The sequence below is a fragment of the Mixophyes fleayi genome, chromosome 3, assembly GCF_038048845.1.
Source record: "Mixophyes fleayi isolate aMixFle1 chromosome 3, aMixFle1.hap1, whole genome shotgun sequence".
NCBI lineage: Eukaryota > Metazoa > Chordata > Amphibia > Anura > Limnodynastidae > Mixophyes > Mixophyes fleayi.
The window spans coordinates 318,855,784-318,872,212 of record NC_134404.1 but is presented as its reverse complement, the minus strand read 5'-3'; the positions used below and the strand labels follow the sequence as shown (position 1 = coordinate 318,872,212).

Below are 16,429 nucleotides of genomic sequence, written 5' to 3'. Positions count from 1 at the left end.
AACTTCTAACATGGGACAAATACTCCCCCCCCCCCCCTCTTTTCCTTGATGGGTCTCTCTTGCCTGGAAAACCCATTGCTACACTGTGTTTACTGCCGCTGTCCATAATCAGACACTAGTGGTGGAGAACTGTGGCTGCCTGTAGCATTTACTAAACAGAGAGATGTGTGATTGGGACTATGCACCTGGCTTGATTGGCAGTGGCATCAACGAAATCAAGTGCTGCATTCAATACAAACCTCAAAGTAACAAAAAAAAGTTCCAGGTGGAAAACACATTGTAACACTCACATACTTGAAAAATTGCTGCATTTACAGATAATCTCGCACCTAATAATACAATAAGTTATTATTTAAACTGTCAATTTTTTTTCACATGTCTTATATGCATAGACTTGCCAAAAGGCTAAATGGACTAATAATCCCACTTGATTTAGCTCTTAGCTTCTGAAGCTGATAAACAGCGACATCTATTTGTATAATGAGATCTATCTGTAAGTCTGATGCTATACAGTAAACAATTACAATATATTCTAAAACTGCATTTATGTACTAAGCAAAATAACGTGAGACTGAGGTAGGTGCAGGTAAGGTTTGATAAGCAGACTAAATTAAGCTACATGTTAGAAAATTCTAAAGAAACTCTGGCCTAAAATAAAAAAAATAGTAGAGACTCTCTAGTCTTCTCATTAAAATATAGCCATCAGATCTAGGTTGGGGGCTGTATTCAATACAAGGTGACAGCAACCTTTTTGTTTAATTTGTGTCACCTTCAACTGTATTGTTTTTTTTTGGAGGGGTTTTATAGTTTCTGCTTTTTGTATTTCATTTCAACTCTGACAGATGAAGAAAGAAGAAATGAAGATTTTATATTCTATTTGGACTGTAACAGATCAAGCAGAAAATAAGATTTTTTTTAGATTAAATAATTTGGTGAACACGAGCTTTGGGGAGTCATTTATTCAAAGTTTCATTTACTTAAGTTTAAGATGTCCCAATCTTGTACATTACCCTAGCCACCTCAATTTAGGGTGGTTGAAAAGAGCCTCAGGGCTTTCCAACGTGTGGATCAGTAGTCTTTGGGACTACTGTAGTCTTTGGGACAGGCACACTGACTGGCCTGAAGCTGGTTTTCCCTATGGCAGGGAAAAACATGTGATCTCTCAGTGGAAACCAAGGTGGCTGTCATTGGGACTAGTTGAAGATTTTTGCTGGAGTCTCAATATGGAGACTTTTTTGTTTCTTTAAACATATACAATGAGTTCCAATCTAAAATTAGAAAAGCCTGATTTTGAAGTTGTCAAATCACAGATTTGTTTAAATTTTCCTTTTAAAAATGTCAATTGTTTATATTAAGAGACAAATGTATTAATAGTACATGGCAGGACTTCTATAAAGGTGTTGCAAATCTTGCAGAGCTTTGCAACACCTTCCCTACGGTGTCATTTTTCTGCTTTTGTCTCATAATCCCTAAATTTTCTCACAAAATATTCCTGTCAATCTTAGTCATGGGTGACCATCCTTTCACAATACATCCTCTTGGGGGAGTGGCTTTGTTACATGGAGCACATCTGACATACCTGAATGAATTGTATAATGGGGACATAGCTTAATACAGAAAGCACTCGTACTGTCTCCTACAGTTGATTCAGCTGCGGGATCGGGGCACCACCAGTGCAGAGGTTACTCAGGAAGGGCAGCAGGCAGGTGTGAGTACATCTGCACATACAGTGAGGCGAAGACCTTTGGAGGATGGTCTGGTGTCAAGAAGGCCAGCAAAGAAGCCACTTTTTTCCAAGAAAAACATCAGGGAAAGACTGATATTCTGCAAAAGGTACAGGGATTGGACTGCTGAGGACTGGGGTAAAGTCATTTTCTCTGATGAATCCCCTTTCAGATTATTTGGGGCATCTGGAAAAATGCTTGACAGAGAAGGAAAGGTGAGCGCTACCATCAGTCCTGTGTCATGACAACAGTAAAGCATCCTGAGACCATTCATGTATGGGGTTGCTTCACAGCCAAGGGAGTGGGCTCACTCACAATTTTGCCTAAGAACACAGCCATGAATAAAGAATGGTACCAAAACATCATTCAAGAGCAACTTCTCCCAATCATCCAAGAACAGTTTGGTGGCGAACAATGCCTTGTCCAGCATGATGGAGCACCTTGCCATAAGACAAAAGTGATAACTAAGTGGCTCTGGGATCAAAACCTCAAACTTTTGGGTCCATGGCCAGGAAACTCCCCAGACCTTAATCCCATTGAGAACTTGTGATCAATCCTCAAGAGGCGGATGGGCAAAAAAAAAACCCTACAAATTCTGACAAACTCCAAGCATTGATTAGACAAGAATGGAAGGCCATCAGTCAGTATGTGAGCCAGAAGTTGATTGACAGCATGCCAGGGTGAATTGCAGAGGTCTTCAAAAAGAAGGGTCAACACTGCAAATATTGATTCTTTGCATAAACTTAATGTAATTGTCAAAAAAGCCTTTGACACTTATGAAATGCTTGTCATTTTACGTCAGTATACCATAGCAACATCTGACAAAAAGGCCTAAAAACACTGAAAGAGCAAACTTTGTTAAAACCAATACTTGTGTCATTCTCAAAACTTTTGGCCATGACTGTACATATCACTGTATACTAGATTTGGATAATACAATTAAAATTTTAAGGTATCATACCTATAATTAATCATGGCAATTTTAAAACTGTGAGAACAGCAAATATCCACTGACCTTCTAAGAATAGGCTTTCTACATGGGGAGCTTTCAATGTTCTGAACAAAAATAATGATATTTTCCCGTTTCTTTCAATTACATTCCTTATACCATCTTAGTTATTCCAGTCTACACTCTTTCTGAATTGATAACATCGCAGGACCCTTTGAAAGTGATACAGATACATTTCTTTGAAAACAATGTCTACAAAAAATACAATGTTCAATTGCAGTACAGAAGAAAATGAATGGAAAAGGTGTTATTATTTGAATTTAATGCCTTTTCATTGCTCAATAGTTTTGCAATAATTTTTTTACATTGTTGGTCTATTATAAACTATTTTTCTTTCACAAAGTGAACTGAAAGGCCAAGTCTGGGTTTACATTTCCTCTACGTATGTTGGCAGAGATTGACCTGGCAAAGCAGTGTTGATCCTAACCACTCTTTGTCAGTATCGCCAAGGTAGTTGAGTAACGCTCAGCTGCCTAGGCAAGAATTTTATTGATAAATTACCATGAAAATAGAGTAAATAAGTAAATAAGTGGTGATATAAAGTCATTGTTATCACCGCTTGTTATTAAATAGGCTCCTATGAGCTATTGTACTGAATGACTGAGAACAAGAATTTCTATGACTGTCCACGTCAAAATATGTGAATGAGCAGGAGGTTATTGGTCTCCATAAGGCTTAAATAAAAGATCACTACTAAAATTATATATCATACAAGTTAACCCGTGCATGATACTCATGCATTCTAGTCAAATCAAGCTACTTAAGGTGTTAAAAAGGTTCTTGTCATGCATTTGGGCCATAGCCCAGGCCTCCTCAGGGGAAGAGCGTTACTTCCCGACGCAAGCGCCCTTTTTTAACGTGGTTTTGTCCACATGTCACCACCTCATAATTTTTCTCCATCACCTCATCCTTCATCTTCATCGCCACATCCTTCATCAAGCTACTTAAGGTGTTAAAAACTCCCCACTGTCACCCCCGGCAACCAGCAACCACTCCCAACTGTCACTTCTCCTTCAAGAAATATATAGGTCAGTGTATAACTCTGCCCAGCAGGTGGCGCTGCAGCTTGGGTTTTTTTTCACACACGCCACTAGGCATTTATATAGTAGATATATAGCTCTCTACTGAGCTACATAAATTCATTTAAAGCTATAACCAACACATTATCAACAGTCTGAGTCCACCTCATTTAGTAACCCTTCAGGTCTAATTGCCCATCAGAACTTAAATTTTTCCTTCCCCCATACCAACCCACCACTACCCCTATGTTCCCTCCCCCACTGTACCCACTCTCCCCACAGGAAAATGCCCACCAACTAAAACTAAACCAACAGAACCAGACCAGCACATTCAAGGACAACAGGTACAACCTACGAGGAAAATAGGTACATTTTACAAGAACAATAGCTACACACTACAAGGATGTCATTACATTTTTAAAACATTTTCACCACACACCATCTGTTAAAACAAACCGACCACTACTATACACACCATCCAAGATCTACCACAAGGCAAATCGGAGGTACAGTATATACAAGGTGAGCTTTTCGCACCCCTCTCCTCTTCTCTCCGAAACAGATTGACAACGTACCAACCTCTGCACCAAAGAAACCGCCACTGACAGCTCTACGCCACAGGGCCTGGAACATCTGTCCCCTTGGTAGGCAACGCACCAAACATCACACAACACAGATGATCTGATACCATTAACAGACTCCATGGGGCCTGCTAGCTGTGAGTGAAGATTCTCTGCACATGTGATAAGTCAATTTACCACATATCGCTCCACCTAGAGGAACTAAGTGATGCAGACTTCATGGGGAGTGCAAACTTTCATAAGCTTTCAAACTGTCATTGCTATTTGTCGTCTCTTGGTATTTTGCTGATCCTCTTTATTACTCAGCACCATTGTACTAGCGCTTCATTCTTTCCTTAACACCCTGACCATTTTATATAATCCTGCATTTTTTCATTCTGATATGTCCATCAGGGAGTGAAACGTTTTTGTTTTGTTCTGTTGTACAGACATTTTATGACTTCGCTCGCTGCCTTGTAGTTTCTTTTTTATGGGGATTGCCCTCTCTATACCACAACCATGACCAGATGAAAACTGATTATCAACCTCTTCCACATACGAATTAGGCACTTTGCCCGTCAACCAACAGTAACAATGCTAAGTCTTCTTACTGCAAATCATACTACACACTGTAGTACCCAAAGGTATCTTCTTTCAATGCTTTCTGGACCTCCAGCTTGTTCCTTTTGGAGACTCTCCCCAACTGACAACTCATCATCAGAATGATTCCAAATGCTGACTTTTTAACAAATTACCATTTTTCTGAGACAGTTTCTTGGGACCAATAAACTCACCCTGTTTACCAGGAGCTGACACTTTGTTCCTTCCTATAGTCATCGCCTTATTGGCCAGCTTATTATGCTCAATCTCCAGAGCCTGGTTGACCTGGTTCCCAAACTCTCTGCCACCTGTTTTGTCTGCTCATGCTGCACAGACAGGTTCTTGATAACTTGTGCATAGTTCTGTTCAAGCTCCCGGACTTGGACTTGTTTGCTGAGACTTTCTAATTTCCTATTAATCTCCTTCAACATTTTTATCTCAGAAACTCTGATTTTTACTCAGCGTGAGTCTGCAACAAGCAAAGAGATTTCTGTTTTTCTTCAAAGCACTCCTGCAGAGCCTCATTTAATTTAACAACATATTGTTCACATTCTTTGTGTTTTATGTTCAGATGTTCTCTCTCTGATTTATACCCCACAAGTTCCACTTGTAAAGATTCAATCAAACAGTCTCTTTCAACATTGGAGTTTGATGGGCTACTTTCTCTCATGCACACTCTTTTTCTTTTAGTCCTTATGAGGGAGACACTTTGTGTAACATTGTCCTCTGTTCTAGAATCAGTCATTTTAGCTGTGTACCAAAGCTCCTGGTGCAATCTGACTTTGTTGCGTTTAATCACAATCACATAAGAAACTGGGTTGTTAAGTAATACACACAATGCATTTACATAATACACACACATTCAAATAATAGATTGCTGACCGCTTCCTGCACTGGGATCCACCCACAGAGCTAAATATACAAAATAGATGAAACACATTATCTTCCCCTCTCCCTATCCGCTCCCTCTTCATGGCTCCTGGGCCTTCTTCCCAAAATGGATCTCTGCCCAAGGAATGGCTAAGTACATTGACTGCAATGTTAGGACTATGTGATTTTTGTTATTAAGTCATTCTGGGAGCAGTGAGGTAAATGGGGACAGGGGTAGACTGTGAGACTATAGTTGATAGTGGACAGTGCTGTGTTTGAATGGAGTTTGTATAGTTTGTGATGTATGAGAAATGGTGAGTGTGACTTGTGTGTTGTGAATGTGTGAGGCTGCATTATGATTGTATGTGATATAAATGTGTATATTAATTGAATGGCTCCAAAGGTTTAAGGCTACTGGCTGTACATACAATCGTTATGAGGACTGTTATATACATAATGACAATGTGGTATGTGGAATGTTTGTGAGATTTATGCAGATTGTACCAACTACAATGTTGTATTAATGGTGTTTTATTAGACCAGGGGTCGGCAACTCCCAGCAGGCCTGCCAGACGTGGTATGTAGATGATCTGTTTTTACCAGCACGCTGGTCCTCAGTCCACGTCCAGATGTTGGATCTACGCACTGTTATAAGACCTAATGTACAGCTGCTTCACTCAAGTGGCTATAGATGGCCAAAATGGGCTGATGCACATGCACAGCAGTTCCTCCCATGAACTGAGGATGTCTGGACCTGTGAACTGACTCCAGAGCCACTGCTATAAATGTTTTATTAATGTATGATTGTATTGGTAAATTGTGTGTGTATACATGAAATTGGTGGCACTACTGTGTGGTATAATAGGAACTGGGGGCACTACTGTGTGGCATAATATGAACTGGGGAACTTCTATTTGGCATAATATGAACTGGGGGCACGACTGTATATATATATATATATTTGTACAACAGGCTTGAATAGATTTTAGCCAGCACACTTATTGGTTTACCCTACCTTCACTCACCCTACCACCTATTCTTCTTTTCTCTCATTTGTAACTTTCTTTATCAAATAGAACATTGTCAGGACTAATTATCTCATAGCGACAATATCTCAACAAATTTCAGAGTGTGCAGCCAACTGATACTAATAATGCTCATTCCTCTTAGCCAATAATTTATCTTACACTCCGACTATTAGGGTCAATCAGGTCAGTAAAGGGGTTTATATATTGGTATGATATGTGCATCTAGTTCACTAGGGCTCTGTCAGGGTCAATCAGGTCACGTTAATTAATCTCAGGGGTTTAAGGAGAACACGACCACCCAATAAAATAACCAATAATATTTATTCCTCTAAAGTGAATATGGATATTCAAAACTTTACCCAGCGAGGGAGATTAGACTGGGATACTGGTTAAATAATTATTGGCTCTAACTCATTATAAGTTAAACACTCAGACTTACACACAGATAAGTGTAAGTAGGGTAAAACCATTATAAATCTCAATAGAACAGCAAAAAATATCTACATTAATTTAGTGGGAAGTGGCAAGCACTCTTTATAAGTAATATGTAGTGTATTATGTTTCTGTCTACATAACCTTGCAGACAAAAAGAGTTCCTGTCACGGAATTGCAGAGATGGCCTCTAACCAGTATTAAAAAGGAGGCATGCAGTCTAACATACCCCCGGTATTCACCAGGGACCCCAGCAAGGGAGTTTGGGCTTAGCTGCAGAGGGTACACAGGTCGCAGTCTCCAAGACAGTCACAGTTGTAGCAACAGTAGTAGGCAGGTGTAGTCAGGCGGTCCTGGTCTAGCCAAACGAGTAGTGCAGTACTTAGGGAAGATCCATAGAAAAGTCAGGACCAGCCAAATAGTCAAACCAGCTGAGCAACAAAGTACCAAACGTGACATAAGAGAGTAGTAGCAGACAAGCTGAGTCAGGACCAGGAACACAGGATCAGAAGTTTAGGAAGTGCTGTAGTAGGGAGTGAACCAATACGCTGGCACTCAACAGGTGTCAGAGGGCGCTATATATAGCATAAGATGCACCCTAATTGGGTGATGGAGAGCGGAGGTAGCGCCCCGTTGCCTAGCAAGGGGACGTGATTGAACTGGGCATGCGCACGCATAGCGTGCAAAGGAACAATGGAGCGTCCCGTTGCTATGCAACGGGATGCAGCTGCCGGGAATGTGCAGGCGTCCGTCTCCTGTAAGTGCAGAGACGGTGCCTGACAGTACCCCTCCTCCACTAAAGAAGAAGAGATGAAAGTCTGATTCTTCAAAAACTTTGACAGCATGTAGGTCTTTCTTATCCACCCATGACCTCTCTTCCGGGCCATAGCCTTTCCAGTGGATGAGGAACTGAGTCTTACCACGAATAGATCAACCTCATATTCATCGCCCAAAGCTGTCTTGATGGGAGGAGGCGGAGGCTGAAAGTTGGAGAATTCATTAAGAATCAATGGTTTTAATAAGAAATATGAAATTAATTATGCACATGGAGTGAAGGAGGTAGATGGAGCTTATAGGTAACCGCATTAATAATATGGGAGATGCGGAAGGGAGCAATATATCGGGGAGCAAATGTCATAGATGGCAGCTTGAGTCTGAAGTTGCGCGTACACAGCCAAACCTTGAGCCTGATTGATTAAGGATCTTAAATGAAGAGGTATCTTATTTCAGTCTCCTGGACAAAACCATGCTACAATGCAAGGGGTGCAAACTAGTTTTCTGTTTTGCACATAAGTTAAATACTGACAGTTTTTTCATGTAGCACACAAATACCTGATAGCTTATTTGTACACTGAAATTTAAAGTTGATATTTGTGTGCTACATGAAAAAACAGTCAGTATTTAACTTATGTGCAAAACAGAAAACTAAGAGAATCACAAGGTACTCATAGTGCCTGTCTCTCATATTAAAGGCGGTTTTCCACTCGTCACCTTGGCGAATATGAATAAAGTTATAGGCCCCTCTAAGATCCAGTTTGGGGAAAATCTGTGCTCCACGAATCTGATCAAAGAGTTCTGATATGAGGTGTAATGGGTAACGTTTTTTTGAATGTTACTTTACCCAGGAAAGCTAAAGGGTTATTGACAATGGTCAGAAGGTCCAGCTGAGGCTAAATGCCACTTCAAAACCTATTTAAAAAAAATTCAATAAGGATACTCCCCTCAGTGGTTTTCATTAACATTTTGTTCATCAATGCACGGTTATACTCTAGTGTTCACTGATCCAATAGAAAAAAGGTTGTTAAAAAAAGTTGTTGCTATTCAAACGGTTTACAGTAAGCTCTGAAAATCATCTATGTTCCACTTAGCAGTCCATAGATTTGATCATATATTAGTGGCTTTTCTTTGAAGTTGGCAAGATCAAAAGAAATGACATATTAATATGGTATTGATCTCTGTTACAATCCGGATGCCCCTGCCTGACAATAAGGCTCACTTTTGGAGATTCCATTTTTACTTATACCATACCATTCAGAAAATTGGGATGATACAATTTTGCGAGGCTTCAAAGGCGGTAATCTACCAATGACAGAGGAAAATGGAAGAAAATAAATCTATAAAACAGGCAATGTTGAATTGTTATAACACTTATGATTCTGATCTGAATGATGACCTCTTAGATACAAACAGTCATGCAGTTATAGGAAAGCTTTTTATTATAACAAACCAAACTTCAAATTGACTATACCAGGAACACATTTTATAGATAGGTAATCGTGCAGGCAAACTTTTAGCCAACATGGCAAAAACTGCTAAATGTAGAAAGCACAAATCGTAGCCATGAACACAAACAGTCAAACACATTTATTATGAAACCCAAGCTAACCGCTGAGCAGCAATAAATGGTTGAAGTGGACATAACTCAGAAAATAGTGGCAGCTATCTCTAATGAGAAACTACACAAATAACCAGAACCAGTAGGTTTTACTTCTAAATATTATAAAAGTATGTAAGTGGAAATTCTTCCTACAATAATTGAACTTTACAGGTCATGATTGTCTTACCAAACTTTAAACATAAACAACTTTAATATTAAACGAGGTAAAGTCCCTAAGTCAATGATATCATTTCATCTAATTACCCTCCCTTAGCTTGGACTTGAAGATCTTAGCTAAAATCATAACATGTATAATTCAATCCATCATTTTCTTACTGTTGACAGAAAAAATATTTCTCCAGTTTGTGCTACGAGCCGAGACGGAGCCTCTAACCGCCGCAACTCGTTGTTTCAGTCTGCCCTTGTTCTGGCCATCTCCATGATGACCGGGACACACTTCTGGTTTTGCCTTGGCCATTGCTAAGGCAATAGTTGGGACACTCTGCTGCTAATCGCTGCGTCCCGGCATGAGGGGTAGCCAGGCGCGTGCGCATCCTGTTTAAAAATTAATTACCAGCCTCCTGAGACTAATTTACCCTGCTGTGCCTCCTGGCTTCTGATTGGGTCCTCTATGTATTTAAAGCAGAGAGGGCTTAGCCTCCCTGCTGGTTATAGCATTCAGTTCCTGGCTGCTAACCTGCTCTTGTGTACTGTGCTGATTCCTATATTTATTTTCTATGTATGACCTTTGGCTCGTTTCCTGGACTGCTTTATTGCTGGTGGCCCTGACCTTTTGCTTATGACTCGCATATCCTTTCTTTCTGCCAGCCCTGAGCTTTGCCTGAACCTTACCTAGCTGCCGGCTTCTGCCCTCGGACCTCGGCCATTTCCTGACCATGGTTATCTCCTGTCATCAACTCCTACTGCACTACAGCGATATTCATAAGCTTGCACTACGCTAAGTTTAAGACCTGGGGGCATCATAAGCTTACATCCTGTTCTGCAAGCTTATGATAATCAGCCAGTAGCCATAACAGTTTGTCGGAGGTCATCACCTTGTGAAGGGCATTTGTACAGCAAAAGCAGCAGATGCATCATTGTCAACCCACTTCTACTAGTATGTCATTCAGTTTAGATGCAAACGTAGTTATGACTTTACACAACTATTTTATAATATAACGACCACTTCCCTATTGATAAAAGGACTAGTGGGGGGAAAAGTAGAGATGTGAAGAGGCACACATCAAGGCTGCCCTATGTTTACATTGCTCTTTAAACCTGGTCTTGGATCACATGTTATGAGTCTTATAGGACTGGCCACAACTGTGGAGCATTCTGATTGGGAACAAGACAATTAAAATAGCAGCTTTTGCTGCCAATATATTAGAGACACTATGTTCACTAATGGTAAGGATTAAGGAATTTGGAGCAATCTCAGGGTTCACAGTTAATTTTATGTCTGGGCAATTACAATTAATTGGGAAAAAACTATTTCAAATTTAGTGTGGCAGTTACAGGCTAGGGGGCGCTTGTTGACCACCTGGGCAAACTTAGGAATATAGGAACATCCCACACAGGAGGGAAAAGGTGGGTTACACACCTGTCTACAGCACCTGGGTAGAGCCCAGATTGGGTTCATGCAGCTGAAAGACCTGCGGACTGGAGAGAGGCTCAGCAGGCAGCCTAGTACAAGTGAGAGAGAGGTTTGACAGCACAGCTCTGTGAGAAATGTGAGGAGACAGCCAAGTACTGGGCTGTGGGAGAGCTTGCAAAAGCTCAGAGGAGCTCAGCAGAGGGGCTGGAGTGGGTCATTGTTTAACCTGTATAGAGATGGCAGACAACAAGTCTGCAGGAGAGAAACTGTATGATATAGTGATTGGTTAGAGAGGTTCAAGGAGCAAGGAGGTACCCTGAGTAGGGGCTAGGAATTTATTATTTTTATATTATTTATGCTGTCGAAGCATTTTATATTTAAAGTTTAAGGTTCCTAGCTTGAGACTATTAAATGGCACCCAAACACACAGCACTGACTGAAGGCACAGAACAGGTCCAGGAAAATAGAGGAAATATAGAACTTTGGCCTAATGTGACGAAACGTCCTGTAAACTGAGCCATAGAAGTTTGACTCATCTCTATTACTTAGCAAAATCACTGACCTAAATTTAGTATTTGCCATTTAAGTGGTATAAGTGTTTCACATGACTGCTTGTAGAGTGTATCACAAAAAGCAATCAACAAAAATAAGTAAATTGCATATACAGTGGTCGAAGTGGGCCATACTACCACTTCTTCCATTGCTGTTGGTGCCTGAGGCAATTGCACATTCATACTGAGCTATCAATCAGCTAGATGTGACATCTGAGACATTGGGACTGGGTGAGAGGAGTCCTGAGAGGCCTGCAGCTCACGTCTGATTTGTCAATACCAGTGCCATGCCGCTGGCTCTAATGCCTACTTCCACATTCAAGCCGGTGGCTCGCTTCACATGGGACCAGCACTTACCCCCTGAGCAGTTACACGTGACTTATTTGTATGGCAAGCCACTCTGCTCCCATGTGGTCAGGCCTGCAGCCTTCATCTCAGTGCGCTTCATTGCCTCCCTGCAGCCATCTTCCTCGCAGGGATCACACCCTTCTTGCATTCCCATATGGCCATGATCTCGCTGGTCTGGACCTGTCAACAGATGAGACCACCCCAGCTCCCTTACTTGAACAATTGGGTGATGCTGATGCCTGACCCATTTTGCAGCCTTCATTGTCCATTACCTCTGACAACTATCAGAGGTGGACAACTATCCCTCCTACAGATAAGCCCCAGTACCAAGGCAGAACCAGCAGAGCCTGTAACTCAATCTATGGTACCAGTGTGGAATTCTCACCTGGCCTGTGCCTCTTCCAAGTGGCATACATCCTCCAGCCTCCAACACTGGACATAGCCTTTCTTATTCTTCTTCTTCTTTACTCTAAGACCAGCTCCCTCACTTTCCAAATACCTGGCAGGAACTTGGCTAAAAGCATATCTACTTTCCATCAACCTCAAACCCAACTGCAAAATCCCATTGTCCTGTGACTATCTACAGTCTCCAGCCTGTGGCTCCACATGAGCCTCCTACAGTGACACCACTCAGGAAAACCTCAAATTCCCCAATCAGGCACCTCGTCAACTTCTATTTATGACTTTAATGTTTATTTGATGTGATGGAGCCCAATGACTCTCAGGATAATAATAAGAAATGTAATGAGCATGATGAAGACAGGTTTGTGGGGGCATGGGAGTTACTGTTATGGGAACTGGTGTAGAGGCTATGGGGTTAATGTTACATGGGAACTGGAGGACTTAATGATATAACTATCAAATTCCATTTGCATTTTTTATACTGCCTCTTTTAAATTTCCACTTAAACCACTGTGCATATTTATAATATACAGTATCTTAGTACTATATAAATCATAGTAATATATTAGTAAAATATGGTATATTAACAATTTATAGTGAGTATGTATATGTATATACTTTCATCAAGTTTTCTAATTTTCTTATAAGATAACCAGTGTAAATTTTTTGATCATAAAAATAATGTATTAATATTAACTTATTTTTTAAATTAATGCAATGCAGCCAGCAATTGAAATAATTGCTCTGGAAGACAGATAATTAATGTCTAATACCCTAGACATGATTTTATGCAATGACATATCATTTAATGCAGACAGCTATTTTATCATTTCTAATCTTGGTTTATTGTTATGATTTCATATTACTGTACTTTGAAATTTGTTGCAGATATGTAGAAATGATAATAACAGTAGAGAGATGGCAGGCTGGGCTGGGGGGGCAAGGGGCATCTGTTCTCTGGGCCGGTCCCATAATGGGCTACCTTAGACTGGGTCAGTGGGCCACCTTCATTTCTTTTCCTTTAAAATGCTAAAATTTGCCAGCCCTCCCATGAGAAAGATGCAAACCTCCTTCAACTCCTTTTCTCTAAGAGTTGATTATAAAATGATAGTTCTCATAACCATGATTCATTTTAGGACTGGCTAAAGGGCAGAGCAGCTGACGTAATTGCGTTAGGCATTAAGGTCTTACAGGTCCTGGTTACAATATTATTTCATTAGTTAAAAAGATTATTTCCTAACTTGTTGCCTGTGAGGCTACAATTTCTGTACCCAACAAATCAGCAAGAAGTGGCAGGCAGTACCTATCTGCTATTTTCTACCCTATGGTTTCATATCCATTTTTAAAAAATGATTTATGCTAAAATTAAACTTTTATTTGTCTTTTCTTTATAAATTGAGTTTTCTTTTGTCACTAATTTGGAAATAATGGTTTAGGATCTGAAGAGAGGTAGCTGGGGGGGGGGGGGGAAGAGGAATTAAGTGAAGGAGCCCACATGTTGCTCTCACCTCTGGCCAGAACCGTGCTTTATCCATCGCTATGCACGCCTCTTAGTCAGTGAATGCAATAAGCATCAGTAAGTGAAATGCACATAGGATGGAACCATTAGAAAACCTTATGCAAAGGAAAAGGTGCTGCTCTTTGCAGCCAATCACATTTAAACTGTCATTTCCTAGTGCAGTTCAACATATTTTTCATATAGCTTTGATAAATGTCCCTAGTATGTTTCCAATTGTGTATAACATTATTAACTATCTGAATGCAAGTATTGCCCTTTGTCAGCAACCATCTCTGCTGGCTTCTTTAGTCTTCCATTCTTGGAGAAGCAACGGTTTGTGCCACTGTTAATGGGAACAGCCATCCAAAACATGGGACCCTCTGCTTTTTCTAGTTATTTATAATAATGTTCAATATGAATCCATTGTCCTGAAAGGGTAATTCCATTAAAAGACGGTTTTATCCATTTATGATAATTGTGCCTGATATTATAATTAACCGGATACCTCTTGATATTTGAACTAGAATTTTCTACCTGAAATTGCCTGTTGAAAGCTGAAAAATTGTTGCTGCCATTTAACAGGTTGTGAATAACTGATCTCCCTTAGCAATATCTGTAGTCATGGAAACAAGCAGAGTAGTCCACCGTTTGTTCCCATGGTTACACTTTTTATTTTGTAAGGTCAGTTATTCACAATGAGTGGGTTTCTCAGTTTTTAACAGGCAATTAGGAAGTCCTTTTTCAAGTATTAGAAGTTAATAGAGTGTTTGAGTACCAAGCAAAATTATTTTAATTAGGCAACATTATATTTAAGTGGAGTTATCCTTTAAATACATAAATATCTCTTTCCAACAGTAGGCATCAGAAAAGTTAATAACAGTAAATCTAAATCATACATTTTTTAAGTTGGGAAATATTAATTTTGTGTGCACTTTTTTAAGGTAGTCTTAAAGACAATATCTAAAAAAAGAAAAGGGTACATTAGCACTGTGTTTACAACAATAAAGTTAACCAGCGATGTGCAACAGGTGGCCATAGTGTTCAGCAACACAGCTGGCTTCACGAAAGATGCAGGGCACAAAATCTATCACAGGAAGGAAGGCTAATCCTCCCATGCAATTTAAAGTGCAGAAAACCAGTCACATGCTCCTGAAGATGCAAATTTACCCGCCGCAGGGACAGTCTGAGCTGGTCACATGTCCGCTACAGCGGACAGAAGAAGCTTCCCAGCTGCTTGGCAACCAGTCTGGACATAGCAGCGTGGCCACCAGTCATAAAACATCCTGGCTGCCTCTCTCTCTCTCTCTCTCTCTCTCTCGGTCTCTCTCTCCCATCAGGATTTTGGATTAAGATGAAAATATGAAAGTTGAAAGTATGAGGGATGATTACAATGATAATTAATCAGCTACATTGCAATTTTCACTATATGGATAGTATAGAGTAATGATGTGGGAGCCATGTGGGGGAATGGGTGGAAGTGTTGAATGGAGAGTAATAAAGAGCAGGTGATTGAATAGCTGTCATGAGAGAGGAGAGTGGTTCAAAATCAGTATAATTTCTTCCTACTTGGAATGGCAGACAAAGCATTAAGTAGAACTAAAAGCACAGTGATGAGATAGGGGACTGAAATAACTGTAGCATGGGTAGGGAGTGGTTGAGTAAGTAGTACAGCAGGCTGATTAAACATAGTGGATTTTGCAGTGAAAACAAACTAACAGATAAAACAAACTTTCATGAGATGAGAAGGAATTAAGATCAGAGTCCAAAACAGTCCTCATGCTGCATGGAGCTTGTAGCCTGGGTGAGCTGAAAACATCAGAGGTAGAATATGGAGTTTCAAGTGAATACTGACTGTAGTCCTTGTGTAGCTGAGTTAATAGGCAGAATGTTCTTCTCCTGTTTAACTCCGGTATAACTCCGAATTATTCTATTTAAATTTGTTACACTTGTAACTGACACACTTACAATTAGACACACACTAACTATGCAGCCAACACTGGCTATGCAGCCATTCTACAATGAATATATCTGGTTAACAGACACATGTGATAAGTATTCTTCAATTAAGCCCTCAATAAACTCCCCCAACCAACACTAGCCATAAAAGGTTTAAACAAACAAACAGTGAAAGGACAACTTGCAATAGGGCTGGGGTAATTACCATTAGAAATAAAATTGCACTTTCTTAATTTCAGATCAGACTCTGTTGCAATAGGGCTGGAGTAATTACCATTAGAAATAAAATTGCACTTTCTTAATTCACAACATAAGAACATCTTTTCGATGTAGTTAATTAATACTTAGATATTAAGTATGTGATTCTCCTTCACTTTGGAACTAAACTCACCTGTGGGAAGTAGCACGTGCCTGCAATATTAAAGTCACTCACTAAATGAGGTTGATTAGAAAAAAGACCA

The 16,429-nt window shown here is 40.1% G+C and overlaps 1 long non-coding RNA gene across 1 annotated transcript in view; it reads right to left on the bottom strand.

The window, feature by feature from the left end:
- Window positions 1-16,429, bottom strand: part of LOC142143026 (uncharacterized) — a 101,100-nt gene that overhangs the window by 10,779 nt on the left and 73,892 nt on the right. The window lies entirely within an intron of this gene.